Genomic DNA, 16,987 nt, shown 5'->3' on the forward strand with positions numbered 1-16,987 from the left:
AACCCACAGAAAGAGGACTGCTGAACTTGCCTAAAGGTGAGATGGTCTTTCGGAGTTCCTGACTCATGAAAGAGTCTGCAAGACATTCTGCAGGACACAGCAAAAAGTGACTAAACTGTCTTTGGAATTTCCTGCTTGATGAAAATGTCTGCTGGATACTATGGGCCTGTAGGCTGAAGACAGATGCCCCAACGGTACAGAGAAACTTTGGGTGACTATCCAGGCAGCGAGATGTCTCTGTCATTTCTAGAGTTTTGGATCTCTTGTTTGCTTAGGTAATATTATATCCTTCTGGAGTCTTTGATGGAGTTGAAGAATGGTTAGTTATAGTTATAGTTTTCCTTAGTTATAAGATAAAATAGATATAAGTATTGTAACTGTAATTCTTGCTTGATAACTGTTTTGTTATATGTAATCTTACTATGTTAAAGTCTTTCTTTTTTTGTTTAAACAGAAAAAGGGGAAATGATGGGGGAGTGATTTCTTTCTAATCTGTTGCTTTCATTGGTTAATTAATAAAGAAACTGCCTAGGTCCATTTATAGGCCAGCCCTTAGGTGGGTGGAGTAAACAGAACAGAATGCTGGGAGAAAGAAGCTGAGTCGGGAGTCGCCATGATTCTCCCACTCCAGACAGACGCAGGTTAAGATCTTTCCTGGTAAGCCGGCTCGTGGTACTACACAGAATATTAGAAATGGGTTAGATCAATATGTAGGAGCTAGCCAATAAGAGACTGGAACTAATGGGCCAGGCAGTAATTAAAAGAATACAGTTTCCGTGTAATTATTTCGGGGCATAAGCTAGCCATGTGGGCGGCTGGGTGCTGGGGACGCAGCCCCGCCGCTCATATTACAACATCCCTTCCCTTAGTAGCCAGTCTCTCAAAGCACCATGCTATCAGAGGCACTGGCCCCTCCCCCACTCCCTCAAGCCCACACTTCCCAACCCCCTCCTATGGAGCTACATTCTTTCCCCTTGCTTTCCCAATTTGGAGGTTCAACTTCCACCTTTCCCTTCCCCTACCACCTCACTGCTCCACTGCTGAACTCCCTCTTTACACTGGGCTAGCCCCTCCCATGCTCCCTTTTCTCTTCCAAATCTCCCTCAGGTAGAAAAGCAGCTAGGTTTCTTTTCTACTAATCATTCTGTTTCCTCAGTCGGTACCAGATATTAGGAAAGAGTTAAAAAAAGTTGAGGATGGTCCCCAAACTTCTATATGGGAATTGGAGAATATGGCCTTTAAAGTTTTTAATGCCCGAGAGGAATCAGCTGCGTCTTCCCGACAGACAAAGCTACAACAATCTACAGGCCCAGGTCTTAGCAGCTGCCCTAAGGTCACAGAAAGGGGGACAAGGGAAGCCAACCACAGGGCTCTATCAAAGGTGGTCTAAATGGTCAATTGGCACGATATTGCACTACAGCTGCTCTGAGGTTGTGCCCTATCTGCCAGCAACCCAGACACTGGAAATCACAATGCCCCTGTGCGGGCTTGTCCTCTAGGCCATGCCATGGAGGTCTGGCCTCATCACCATTGGCAAGTGAAACTCTGCCAGCCTTCAAATGTCTCAGCCTGGCAGAGGATTGACGCTGCCCAGACTTGGTATATCCTGTAACCCTCTCCTAGCCTAGGGTCATGCTACAAGTGGTGGGTAAATCCATTATTTTTATTTTCACTTGGGCCTTTAGTTTCCCTCACCAATTTCAGCTATGGGGGTAGACAGGACCTGTTCCTCCCCACTTAAAACTCTGCCACTGCCCTACATTCTTGTAGGACAATTATATCCTTAGCCACTTCCCCAAAGCTTTGTTCCACTTCTTGGAGTCCCTTTTAACCTCGCCCATCTCCAAGATTCTATTTTACAGCTTCATTCCTCCTGCCAGACGTGTGCCCAGGCCAACCCACAAGGAGTTCTCCACATACACCAGCTGCAGGGACACCAACCGGGCAAAGATTGGCAGGTTAATTTCACTTAAATGCCTACTCATGAAAAAACTTCGTTATCTCTTAATACTTGTGGACACTTTTACAAGGTGGATAAAAGCATTTCCAGTCTCCAGGGAAACAGCAGATGTGGTGGAGCTCAACATCTCCTGGACAATGGGACTCATCAAACAACAACTGAGCAAGCTTTCCATTGAACTCAGGTTATCTTGGCCCTCGCCTCAGGGCCAACCGGCATTCCCCTATGGGCCTTAGCCCCTTTGGGCTGCTTTATGGCAGGCCCTTTCTCCTTAACCATCACCTTCCAGTTCAAGCTCCTCCACTGGTAGGGCTCCCTTTTAAGGTCCCTTCTCCATTCACACGCTGACAGTTGTCTTCCTGCCACCACACCAGTGGACGCTAATGCCCCTAAACCTGCCCTGCTCTCCCCAGGGCACAGAGTACCCCTCAAACAGTTAACTCCTAGGTCTCTTGAACCTCGATGGACAGGACCTCACATGGTAATCCTCACCACACCCTCAGCTGCCAAGCTCTTGGGACACCCATGCTGGTACCATCTCTCCAGGCTCAAGCGGGAACCTACTCAAGACACTTGGTCTGTCCAGCAGACAAGACCCTCCACCCTCCATTTTTCCAGGATGCCACAATGAAGGGCCTACCTGTTCCTCATCCTGGCACACTCATCTTTAGCAATAACAAGTTTTTTTTCCCTAGACACCTGCCTTCTCCTCTCCCCCAAGGAACAGATGCCTGCCTTCTCCGGGATGACACTTCATGGGATGCCTTTCCAGCCACACCTCTTGCTAAACATGGACACCTGGCTCTCCCCTTCCCCACACTGCCCCATGCCTGCAGGAAGTAGCCAGATTTGAGTCTATGCCCTTTTTTCCCCAAAGAGCCCTATGGAAGGTAAGTGCCACTTGGCCACAGACCTGGAGTCCTGCCCAGGGGACTTACAGCCTACCTGGATTGTACTCTGCCTCATTATTTTCTTTTTTTAGGATCCTTGACAGCCTTGTAGGAGCCAGAAAAGACTTTTAAAGGCCTGTAAGAGAACCAAGCTCATGGATATCATGGCACAAGTGAGAAATGAGAGGTGGAGGGAACTCTGGCAGTTGACAGTCTTTCCTTCTGGGTGTCACTGATGTAAAATGTTGGGTTTTGACAATTTGGCAAGACATGTTCTTATGAGCAGTATTCTTTCCCATATGTCAATTATGTGTCCACAGAGTTTAGAGAGAAAGGAACTCGCCCACACTGAGATTTGGGCTTTGGAAAGATAATCTGACAGTGTGTTTTGTTTTGTCTTGACTCACTTTCTTCTTTACTCCCTTTCTCTGTCCTTAACAAACCTTCATTGGCTGTGTGTGTGTATGTGTGTGTGTGTGTCTGAGAGAGAGAGAGAGAGAGAGAGAGAGATGGGGGAATATTTCTGGGGATGGATCCCAATGCCTGTGTTTGCTCTCTAACAGATACACACCATTTAGCTTCACTTCCAAACTCTCACATACAGGAATCATGTATTTTTTCCAACCAGCAAGGATTTCAGACTGGCCAACCATGGTATGCACAAATGGAGACTGGTGACGGTTCTTGTGGGAGTGATGACCCATATCAGGGGGCTTGGAAAATGCACTTGTTGTCTGGTCAGAGACACCATTGCGCTACCACATACCACTGACAGGCCAAGCCACTAAGGATACCTTCCTGGAACTCATGAGTGCACGTTGTGGAAGCTACCCTGGCACTAAGCCTCTCCACATGCTGCAATGGAGATGGCTTGGAAGGAAACTAAGGCCATGCTCCTATTCCTACATCAGATGTCTCTGAGGTGAAAAATAGGGACCTGGAAGGGCTTTTCAAACAGCAGAGCTCAGAGCCTGCTGACTTTTCACAGGCATCGGCCTGAAGAAGGAAAGCAAGCCACAGCCAGGTCCTCTCTCCTGATCTCTCCAGCCTTGGAGTGTGTGAGCTCTTTGAATCTCCCTCATGATGCCCCTTTCCTTGCTGGTACAGATGTCTTAGGCAGTGCCTACCTTGCCTAGTCTGATTCCTTCCCACATGTTTCATCCACACTTCCCTAGACTCCCATAGGGTTACACACCACAGATGTTTTGGCCTAGCTATTCATGGAGGCTTGCTGACATCATGGCATGACTGATGGCTGACTATGAACACCTGCCTATGGCTTCTGGCACATTCAGCGGGTAGACACATTACAAGTGTTACAGCTCCAGAGGGAAAGGTACACTGACTTGTTGGGAAGCCAGGCTATACCTGCAAGTGTTACAGATCTGAGGGAAAAGTATCCTGACTTGTCAGGGAGTCAGGCTGTACCTATAGCAGTGAAGGGAGGTGTCCTTGACACCTACAGCTGTGAGAAAAAAGGAATCCTACTTGACGGGTAGTCAGGCTATACCTAAATCTGGGGTATGGTGAGGGATGGTCTCCCCATCAGATGTAGCAAATCCTACAGCTCTCTTAGAGTGCACTGGTACAGCTGAGCTCTGCTCCAACCTTCCAAGAGAGCTTCCCAGCTGAGGTATATAGCAGAAATTCTAATTATTCTTAATAAATAAAATCCAGAGTCATATATTAAGGGATGAAAGCTAAAGGATCAGAACATTGCTGCCAGTCACTAAAGAGATGTTTTACCTCTACCAATGTTCAAACCAAAGGGGCAATCTTGTCCTCAGACTGTCTCCTCAGACTGCCTTGAGATCCTGTCTCTTCCCATCTTATATTCCTCTCTCCTCCCAGCTGTATCGCTCCTGTCTCCACCTCCCTGTGCTGGGATTAAAGGCGTGTGATCATAAGTGCTGGGATCACCTTTGTGTGTGGTCTGTTTCTCGTTTAGACAGATTCAATTTTGTGTATCCCTGAGTGGCCTTGAACTCACAGAAATCCATCTGCCACTGTCTCCTGAGTTCTGGGATTAAAGGTTAGTGCCACCACTGCCTGACCTCTAGGGGCTTAGCTCTGCACTCTGATCTTCAGGCAAGCTTTGGTTAAAACACAAACTAAGTATCACTACAGAAGTATCCATTTCTTCTGCTCTGCTCCCCTAAGGGAACATCTCAGCAGAGGTATCCATTTCCTCTCAGCTCTGGCCCAAGATATTACTTCTGCTTCCCTGAAAATAAGAGACACCTGCAGGAATGCAGCAGTCTCCTCCGAATCCAGTGAAAAGTTGTTACTCACCTGGCCTGAGAACTGTTTCTGCTCAGCTTCTTCTTCTGGTTACTATAGAACAGGGTCACTATGAGCTGATAGATAGGCAGTGCTGGCTGAGCATTGGGAGGGAAACAAGCCTTCCACACACAGCAGCATCATGCTATCCCTCTACAGATGTCAGCACCAAGCCTTCCAGAGAGGCTGGGTTTACTTTCTCAGGGTCACACAGCACTAGGTGTGTCAGACCAGGGCCCACACACTCACCTTAGGGTCATTCTGACTGCCTCCTTCCTTCCTCCAGTACTGTCTCTGTGTTTTCTTTTGGGTAGAAGGGACTCAGGGGACAGATAAAGCATACATATGCAGAGTGGAGGTGGTATTGGGGCTGTTTTCTGCAGGTGTCCAACCCTTTTCAGAGGACCCAAGTGACTTGCTGGTGTAGCCCCTATAGATGGGAAAGCTGTGGATACACAACCTTGTTTTCAGCTCTTGTAGGCCACTCAAGAAGATCCTTCTTCCTGCTGCCTGTTTGGGTGGTTGCAACTTGAGCCTGATCAGGAGCCAGCCTGTGGCAGAGCAAGACAGGTCTGGTTCCTCTCCTGGGAGCAATGACAGAGGAAGGGTCTGACTCAGGTCTCGGTTCCAGACTGTGGTTGAGCGGGGCTAGCTGGGGCCCTGGAGAGAGATGACAAGCAAAACCCTAGAAGCTACAGTCTGCAGTGTAAAGTCCTGATTTGCATCAAAAGCCACCAAACAGGAGGAGGCAGGAGGGGAAAGTCCAGCCCCTGGGATGCATCTCTGGCACTGGCTGAAGGACTCTGGCTCAGCTTCTTCCCCAGAAGTCCATGTGTCTGGAGAATGGAAACCTGAGCTGCTTTTGGTTCTCAAAACCAGTGGAGCAAAGCATGGTGGGTCTCACCTGTAACTCCAACACTTAAAAGGCTGAGGCAGGAGGACTGCTATGAATTCAAGGACAGCCTGGACTACAAGATGAAGAGTGTATGAAAGCACACAAAAGCTGCTGGGCACACACCTGTCATCCCAGTGCTCAGAAGGCTGAGGCAGAAGCCGAAGGACAGTGTTTCAGGTCAGCATTTCCAGCTCAGACTAAACTATTTAGCATAAATTTGTTAAAACCAAATCAAACTAACTAATGTGCTTCCTCTCTCCTCCCACAGCAACAGTACATGAAACTGCTTCAGCAACAGGGCACACTTAGAGAATACTGAGCCTTGTTACACCTGAGGAAAGTTTCCTTGACAAAGTGAGTTCAGAACGCAGGGCCAGTCTCTTGCTCATGTTTTTCCCCATGGCCAAAAATGGTGCTAATGGCTATGGGTAGGTCACCACATGGTTCCCGCCACAATGGGGAAAATCTCTGAGAAAGACTGGCGGGTGTAGTCTAAGTCAACTGTCTGCTTTGGACGGTTCCATCTGGTCAGGATTCCAGGTCCGGGAAACTTGACCAGGATAGCATTGCTGAATCCTCTAGGAAAGTGGGACAGAGCAAAGCAGGTAAGCTAACCCTCCCTGTAACAGCTATTACACTCCCAATAAAACAGTAACCAGGGATTTCCCAGGCAACTCCCATGTGGTGGACAGAAGCCAAGTTTGCAAACTGGGGAGTGAAAATGTGGGAAGGTAGAGTAAAGCATTAGCAACAAAATGCAGGGTGTTTTAACCTCAAGGATCAAAGGTAACAGGAAGGTAGTAATGCCAGCAAACAGTGCCACTAATGGACCCAGCTGAGATGGCTCAGAATGTTGAGGATGGGCAATATTGAAAGAGATATAAGAGGCAGGTTAGGACCTGGGTGAACATGGTGCAGAGGGCACAGGGTCTGCAGCAGTTGCCCCTACCAGGGGGAGGGACTAGGTACTTGGCAGTGGCAAGAAGGGGTGGAGTCCTCTTTCTTGCTTTACACATTCACAAATCTGTTTAAACACATCTCCATCCTGTCTCACAGCAAGCCCCAGGAACACAGTTGAGTCTTCCAACCATGGTGCCACCACATTGGACCAGGACAGCTACAGCGACACGTGCACTATGCACACATGCACACAAACACACAGTGGCTGGAATTCCATCAGCTACACTATAATTTCAACCTCTGTAAGCATCAGACACCTTGACCAATGACCAAAATGACCAGCCTCAGCCACACTGACCACCTCACCCAAATGTCAGGATACACAGGAGGCAGAGGCAGTCCACATAGGGAGGAATGCCAAGACATACACAGAGCAGCACTGTGCACTCTGGAAGGTTTCTTTCCACTATGGTGCTCCACAGTAGGCAGCTCTCTCTGGTCCCCATCAGCAGTTCAGCCTTCAGTCCAGTACCAGGGCAGAAAGGGCATTCAGGTCTTTCATGTATGGATGAGCTACCAGGGTCTGGTTGATCTTCAGCTTTTGCTCAGAGTCAGGGAAGATCTTCAGCAGTGCTTCCCTCGGGTCACTGGTATCTGTGGAAGATCTCTGTGCTGACATGAGAGAGTTCTGCTGTATTCTGGGAACAGTAGCCAGGGGTGTAAAGTGTGGCTGCTGAGGAAGCCAAGAGCCTGAAGAGGCTCCCTGGCTCCGGGATGGAGGCCAGTGGCTGGTGTTGGTTACTTGGGTTGTGGGGCTCAAGAATGAGCCCACATTTGGCAGGGCATTGAGTAGCAGTGCATGTGTCTATAGATGAAGTGACCATGGTGAGAACGGCAGGGAGAAACCCTGTAAAGCACATATGGCTGACACTGAGGGTCTGGATGCTAGGTAGTTCCATGTTTTCTGAAGGCCAGAGAGCCAAGGGGATGTAAAATCGGCCCCCATAGAGTGGCCTATAGGGCACCTGGTCCATTTCCAGACCAATGAGGGAACAAGAGCTCCTGGGATGGACAGTCCCTCCCAAGCCTACTGTCTGAGGGTGGGCCATGGTGGTTGGTTCTGCAATGCTCCTGCTCTTCTGGGGGGGGGGTGTTCTAGGCAGTATCAGCTGACTGGGAAAAGTTGCCTCTGGGCAAGAAGGCAACTCCACGAGGCTCCTGGAATCCCTATCTCCAGTGAGGTCTGGATGGGGCGTGTGTACTCTCAATGCATATGCATCCAGGGGACACCTGTCCTGCTTAGAAACTTTTGCCGATTTTAGCTGCAGCTAAGAACTGGGGCTAATAGTGACATCAACATCAGAAGCTTGACAACCTGCAAATGCTACATTAACATTAGCGGCATCCACTCAAGAAAGAGTGATGACTAGTGGTCACCAAGCATTTGAAGATGACATTAGGTGAGAGGAAAAATGACCAGCAGGCCTGATCCTGCCACCAGGCTACTGAAGGAATGGAACAGGTAGCAAAGAATTCACCTCTAGTATGACCTGGGCCTTGGCTCATCATAGGACACACACACAGCCTCAAACACAGGCCTTGAGGCCTAAAATGCTACGAGGATTTCCAACATAAGATGTGGGATTGAGGAGGTGAAATGGACTAGCTGCCATTTCCTTGGCTCTAGTCAATGCCTCACCAGTGTGATAAAACCCAAAGGCTTATACCTAGGTCTGAGTGGGCCTGAGGAAGCAAGTGCCATAGGAGTGCGAGCTGGGAGCTAATCTAGTCCCAGGACACTGGCAGAGCAGGATTGAGCCAGCGACCTGATCCTGAGCAGCCTAGAAACAGTGAACCCTACCAGAACAGGTACAGGGAGTAACTGCTGAGGATCCACACATGAATCTGGGACCTTCAAGGAAGTAGACCTAAGTCAGGACCCCTGTGAGTCTGGGTGTGAATCTAGAACTTCTGAGGAACTAGGCCTGAGCCAGGACCTCTGCCAGTCTGGGAAGAAATCTGGAATCTCTGAGGCAATAGACAGGAATCAGAGATCTCTGCAGGGCCAGGCATGAGTCTGGGACCTCAGAGGGAGTAAGCCTGAGCCAGGACCTCTGTGGGTCCCAGCATTGGCCTGGACATCAAAGGGAATAGGCAGAAATCAGAGATCTCTGCAGATCCGAGCTTGAGTCTGGGACCTCTAAGGGAGTCAGCCTGAGCCAGATCCTCTGAAGTTCTGAGTGCACCTGAGTCTGGGAACTCTGAGGCAGTAGACTGGAGCCAGAGACCTTTGCAGGACCAACTCCAAGCCAGAGACCTCTGCAGGAGTGCATCCAGAACAGGATTTACAGAAACAGGTCAAAGATGGTAATTTAAGACATAGTAGGCTTGAGAAAGCAAACTCCAAAGGAGCAGAGCAAAGCCCATGAGTGCTGAACTATCTCCAGGAACATGAAGTAACCAATGGGGTAACTAGAACTGTGACACTGACTGTACTATGAAGAACAACCATCTGAGATTTAGATGCACTGACACATAGAAGATTAATCAACAGAATCTCACACAGACCCAACCACATATTAGAGGAAAAGATGAGTAGAAAAGGCAAGAACTCACGCAACATCACAAAGAACAACACAACACCAGTAAAACCTAAAGACCTTACAACACCAAGACTTGAACAACCAAATATAGATAAAGCAGAAGAAAATGATCTAAAAGTAACTTCAAAAGAATGTTTGAAACTCTTAAAGAAATGAGAAATTCCCTCAAAGAAATGGAGGAAAAGACAAACAAAAAAATCAGCAAATCCCTTAAAGAAAACAAAGAAAAAGCAATCAAACATATGAAAGAAACCACTCAAGACATGAAAACTGAAATAGAGAAAATAAGGAAAACACAAGCCAAGGGAATTATAGAAACAGAAATCATGAGAAAATGAGCAGGAACCACAAATGCAAGCATGAACAGCAGAATACAAAAGATTGAAGACAGACTCTCAAGCGCTAAAGATACAATGGAGAAAATAGACTCATCATTTAAAGAAAATATTAAATCTAACAAAAGCTTAACCCAAAATATCCAGGAAATATGGGACACCATGAAAAGGCCAAATCTAAGAATAGTAGGTATAGAAGAAGGTGAAGAAGTTCAACTAAGAGGCACAGAAAATATATTTAACAAAATCATAGAAGAAGACTTTCCCAACCTAAAGAAAGATATGCCTATGAAGATACAAGAAGTTTACAGAACACCAAATAGACTGGATCCAAAAAAAATTCCCTCGCCACATAATAATCAAAACACTAAACATTCAGAGTAAAGAAAGAATATTAAGAGCTGCAAAGAAGAAAGGCCAAGTAACATATAAAGGTAGACTTATCAGAATTACACCTGCTTTCTCATTGAAGACAATGCAAGACAGAAGGGCTTGGTCAAGCATTAAGAGACCACGGATGCCAGCACAGACTAATATACCCAGCAAAACTTTCAATCACCATAGAAGAACAACACAAGATATTTCATGACAAAACCAGATTTAACCAATAATAGCCACAAACACAGCCCTACACAAAATACTAGAAGGGAAACTCCAACCCAAGGAAGTGGGCTACATCAATTTATAAAAACAGACAATTGATGGTCTCATAGCAGCAAACCCCAAAGAAGGGAAAAATGCACAAATTAATATTGCCAAAAATGAATACTAAATTAACAGGAGATAGCCATTACTGCTCATTAATATCCCTAAATATAAATGGACTCAACTCACCTATTAAAAGGCTCAGGCTAACAGATTGGGTATGAAAACAGAATCCTTCCTTCTTCTGCATACAAGACACATCTCAACTTCAAAAACAGACATTATCACAGAGTAAAGGGCTGAGAAAAATATTCCAATCAAATGGACCTAAGAAACAAGCTGGTATAGCTATCCTAATAGCTAACAAAATAGACTTCAAGCTAAAATCAATCAAAAGAAACAAAGAAGGACATTCCATATTAGTCACAGGAAAGATTCATCAAGAGGAAATCTCAATACTGAACCTCTATGCCTCAAATACAAGGGCACCCTTATATGTAAAAGAAACACTTCTAAAGGTTAAATCAGACATTAAACCCCACACACTAATAGTGGGAGACTTCAACACTCCCTTCTCACAACTGGACGGGTCAGTTAGACAAAAAATGAACAGAGAAATAAGAAAACTAGCATGTTATGACTCAAATGACTTAACAGACATATTTGAAATATTCCATCCAAACAGAAAAGAATATATTTTCTTCTCAGCATCTCATGGAACCTTCTCAAAAATTAAAAACAGCTCTCCGTGCTTGGCTTAGGTACAGGCGACATGGCAAAATGCACCAAGAGGTCCGGATTGTCAGGAAATGTGGGACCTGCTATGGTGCCTCCCTCCGGAAAATGGCAAAGAAAATTGAAATCAGCCAGCACACCAAGTACACGTGCTCCTTCTGTGGCAAGAACAAGATTAAGAGAAGAGCCATCGGCATCTGGAACTGTGGTTCCTGCATGAAAACAGTGGCTGGTGGGGCCTGGACCTATAACACGACTTCTGCCGTCGTTAAAAGAAATGGACAATTTTTAGATAAATACCACACACCAAAATTAAATCAAGACCAGGCGAACAATTTAAATAGACCTATAAGTCGCAAGGAAATGGAAGCTGTCATCAAAAACCTCCCAACAAAAAAAAAAGCCCAGGACCAGATGATAATACTTATACTCCTTAATGTGTTTCACATAATAGAAACAGAAGAGTCACTGCCAAACTCTTTTTATGAAGTTACAGTTACCCTGATACCAAAACCACACAAAGACTCAACCAAGAAAGAGAATTACAGAACAATCTCACTCATGAACATCTATGCAAAAATTCTCAATAAAATACTGGCAAACTGAATCCAAGAACACATCAATAAAATTGTCCATTATGATCAAGTAGACTTCATCCCAGGTTCAACATAATGAAAATTTATCAATGTAATACATTATATAAATAAACCGAAAGAAAAAAACCACATGATCATTTCATTAGGTGCTGGAAAAACATTTGACAATATTTAACACCCCCTTTATGATAAAGGTCTTGGAGAGATTAGGGATACAAGGATCATACCTAAATATAATAAAAGCAATATACAGCAAGCCAATAGCTAACATCAAACTAAATGGAGAGAAACTCAAACGATTCCACTAAAATCAGGAACAAGACAAGGCTGTCTATTCTCTCCATATCTCTTCAATATAGTGCTTGAAGTTCTAGCAATAGCAATAAGGCAACATAAGGAGATCAAGGGGATTCAAATTGGAAAGGAAGAAGCCAAACTTTTGTTATTTGCAGAAGATATGATAGTGTACATAAGTAACCCCCAAAACTCTACCAAAGAACTCCTACAGCTGATAAATATGTTCAGTGATGTGGCAGGGTACAAGATCAAGTCAAAAAAATCAGTAGCCCTCCTATACACAAGAGATAAAGAAGCAGAGAGGGAATCAGAGAAACATCACCTTTCATGATAGCCACAAATAGCATAAAGTATCTTGGGGTAACAGTAACCAAGGAAGTGAAAGATATATTTGACAATAACTTTAAGGCTTTGAAGAAAGAAATTGAAGAGGGTACCATAAAAATAGAAGGATCTCCCATGCTCTTGGATAGGAAGGATCAACATAGTAAGAATGGCAATTCTACCAGAGGCAATCTATAGATTCAATGAAATCCCCATCAAAATCCCAACAAAATTCTTCACAGATCTTGAAAGAATAATAATCAACTTTATTTGGAAAAACAAAACACCCAGGATAGCCAAAACAATCCTATACAATTGAGGAACTGCGAGAGGCATTACCGTCAATGACATCAAACTCTATTACAGAACTACAGTAATGAAAACAGCTTGGTATTGGCATAAAATCAGAGATGTTGACCAATGGAATCGAATTGAAGACCTGGATATTAATCCACAAACCTATGAACACCAGATTTTTGATAAAGGAGCTAAAATTATACAGTGGAAGAAAGTAAGCATCTTTAATAAATGGTGCTGCATAACTGGATGTCACCTTATAGAAGAATGAAGATAGATCCATATATATCACCATGCACAAGACTCAAGTCCAAATGGATTAAAGACCTTAATATAACTCTGACCACACTGAACATGATAGAAGAGAAAGTGAGATGTAGCCTAAAATACATGGGCACAGGAGACCACTTCCTAAATATAAACCCAGTAGCACAGACAATATGGGTAACAATGAATAATGGGACCTCCTGAAACTGAGAAAATTCCATAAAGCAAAGGACACAGTCATTAAGACAAAAAGGCATCTGAATGGGAGATCTTCACCAACCCCACATCAGACAATGTTCTGATCTCCAAAATATATAAAGAACTCAAGAAAGTAGACATTAAAATTCTAAATAACCCAATTAAATAGTGATGTACTGAAGTAAACAGAAAATTCTCAACAAAAGAATTTCAAATGGCCAAAAGATACTTAAGGACATGTTCAACTTCCTTAGCTATCAGGGAAATGCAAATCAAAACAACTTTGATATACCATCTCCTGCCAGAATGGCTAAGATAAAAAACACTAATGGTAGCTTATGCTGGAAAGGATGTAGAGCAACAAGGTGAACACTCATCCATTTCTGGTGGGAATGCAAACTTGTGCAACCACTTTGGAAATCAGTGTGGCAGTTTCTCAGAAAATTGGGAGTCAACCTACCTCAGGATCCAGCAATACCACTCTTGGGAATATATCCAAGAAATGCCCTATCATACTACAAAAGCATTTGTTAAAACATGTTCATAGCAGCATTATTTGTAATAGCCAGAACCTGGAAACAACTTAGATGCCCCTCAATGGAAGAATGGATAAAGAAAGTTTGACATATCTACACATTAGATTACTACTCAGCAGTAAAAAACAATAACATCTTGAATTTTGCATGCAAATGGATGGAAATAAAAAATACTATCATGAGTGAGATAACTCAAACCCAAAAATATGAATATGGTATGTACTCACTCATTAGTGAATTCTAGCCATAAACAAAGGACACTGAGCCTATAGTTCGTGATCCTAGAGAAGCTAAGTAATGAGGTTAACCCAAAGAAAAACATAAATACATTCTCCTAGAAATAGGAAGCAGACAAGATCTCCAGGTTGGGAGCATGGGGGTGGGGGTGGGGTGGGGGGAAGGGGAGATGGGGAGAGAGAAGGGAGAAGGGGAGGGTTGGGGAGAGCTTGGAGGAATGGGATGGCTGAGATGGAGTACGGACTGATATGGGAGCAGGGGAAAATATATCTTAATTAAGGGAGCCATTTTGGAGTTGGCAAGAGGCTTAGCTCTAGAGGGGTTCCCAGGTGTCCATGGGGATGTCCCCAGCTAGGACCCTGCAGTGGATGAGAGGATGCCTGAAATGGCCTTGTCTTGTAGTCAGACTGATGATTATCTTGAATATCACCATAGAACCTTCATCCAGAGACAGATGGAGATGGAGACAGAGACCCACATCGGAGCACTAGACTGAGCTCCCAAGGTCCAGTTGAAGAGCAGAAAGAGGGAAAATATAAACAAGGAAATCAGGACTGCGAGGTGTTGGTCCACTCACTAAGACAGTGTTCCTGATCTAATGGGAGCTCACCAAAGCCAGCTGGACTGGGACTGAACAAGCATGGGATCAAACTGGATGCTCTGAATGTGGATGACAATTGGGGCAGATTGAGAAGCCAATGATAATGGCACTGGGATTTGTCTCTACTGAATGTACTGGCTTTTTGAGATCTTAGTCTATTTGGATGCATACCTTCCTAAGCCTGGAGGGAAAACAGAGGGCCTTGGACTTCCTATAGGCAGGGTACCCTGCCCTCTCTTAGGACTGGACGGGGAAGGAATGACTGGTGGAGCAGGAGGGAAATGGGAGGAGGGGAGGAAGTGGAAATTTTGAATGGTATTATTTATAAAGAAATAAAAAATAAAGAAAAAAAGAAAGAATTTTAAGAAGACACCAGAAAGTTGAAAGATCTCCCATGCTCATTGGTAGGCAGAATTAACATACTAAAATGGCAATCTTACCAAAAGCAATCTACAAATTTAATGCAGTGCCCATCAAAATCCCAGAAAAATTCTTTACAAACCTCAAAATAATGATAATCAACTTCATATGGAAAAGCAAAAAACCAAGGATAGCCAAAACAATCCTGTACAATAAAAGAACTTTTGGAAGCATCACAATCCCTGACTTCAAACTCTACTACAGAGCTACAGTACAGAAAACAGCCTGGTGTTAGCCTAAGAACAGACAGGAGGGCCAATGGAACTGAATTGAAGACATGGATATTAATACACCCACCTTCAAGCACCTGATTTTTGATGAAAAAGCAAAAAATATAAAATGGAAAAAGAAAATATATTTAACAAATGGTGCTGACATAATGGATATCAACATGTAGAATGCAAATAGACCCATATCTATCACCATGCACAAAACTCAAGTTAAATGGATCAAAGACCTCAACATAAAGCCAGACACACTGAACCTTATAGAATAGAAAGTGGGAAGTACACTTGAATGCATTGGCACAGGGAATCACTTCCTAAATATAACTTAAGCAGCACTGACACTGAGAGAAACAATTAATAAATGGGACCTCCTGAAACTGAAAAGCTTCTGTAAAGCAAATGACACGGTCAACAAGAAAAAACGACAGCCCACAGAATGGGAAAAGATCTTCACTAACCCCACATCAGACAGAGATTTGATCTCCAAAATATACAAAGAACTAAAGAAATTGGTCACCAAAAGAAAACATAATTCAATAAAAAATGGAGTACAGACATAAACAGAGAACTCTCAACAGAGGAATCTAAATTGGCTGAAAGATACTTAAGGAAATGCTTAACATCCTTAGTCATCAGAGAAATGCAAATCAAAACAACTCTGAGAATCTATCTAACACCTGTAAGAATGGCCAAGATCAAAAAAACTGATGACAACTTATGCTGGAGAGGTTGCGGAGGAAAAGGGAACACTCCTGCGTTGCTGGTGGGAATGCAAGCTGGTACAGTCCCTTTGGATGTCAATGTGGTAATTTCTCAGAAAACTAGGAAACAACCTTCCTCAAGTCCCAGTAATACCACTTTGGGGTATATATCCTATATCCAAAGGATGCTCAATCATGCAACAAGGACATGTGCTCAACTATGTTCATAGCAGCTTTGTTTTTCATAGCCAGAACTTGGAAACAACCTAAATGCCCCTCGACCAAAGAGTGGATAATGAAAATGTGGTACATTTACACGTTGGAGTACTACACGACAGAAAAAAAAATGACATCTTGAATTTTGCAGGCAAATGGGTGGAGCTAGAAAACATCATTTTGAATAGGTAACCCAGATACAGAAAGACAATTATCGCAGGTACACACCCATAAGTTGATTTTAAAAATAAAGCAGAGAAAACCAGTCTACAAATCACAATCCCAGAGAACTTAGACAATGAGGGCACTAAGAGAGACATACATAGTCTAATGTATATGGAAAGTAGAATAAGACAAGATCTCCTGAGGAAACTGGGAGCATGGGAACAATGGGGAAGGGCTGAACAGGAGGGAAGAGGCAGGGAGGGTAGCATAGAAAAATGTAGAGTTCAATAAAAATTCAAAAAACCCAAAGGCTCCCAGAGAAATGACAACAAGGCCAGGACACTCCAAGTGTGTTGGTCTCCACTGAAGGAGATGCCTGGGTGAAAATCAACCCACCACAGTGCTCCATCAAGTTCAAACTGATGATCCCAAAGGCTCAGGCTACAAATGACCAGCTTGCAGCCTTGAAAGATGGGACAGAAAGTGTCTTCTCCTTTTGGTACTTAGACCAACCCCATGCAAACCTGCCTGGAGATCCACAGAAATATAGCACATTTTGGTTTTAAAACAAAAAAGGTCTGCCTCTAGGTTAGCATGAAGGAGTCTGTGGTTAACAAAGTCACCTGAGAATTCTTAATGTAGAAATAACTTCTACTTATCAA

Source organism: Chionomys nivalis, chromosome 10 (genome assembly GCF_950005125.1).
Source record: "Chionomys nivalis chromosome 10, mChiNiv1.1, whole genome shotgun sequence".
Classification (NCBI taxonomy): Eukaryota; Metazoa; Chordata; class Mammalia; order Rodentia; family Cricetidae; genus Chionomys; species Chionomys nivalis.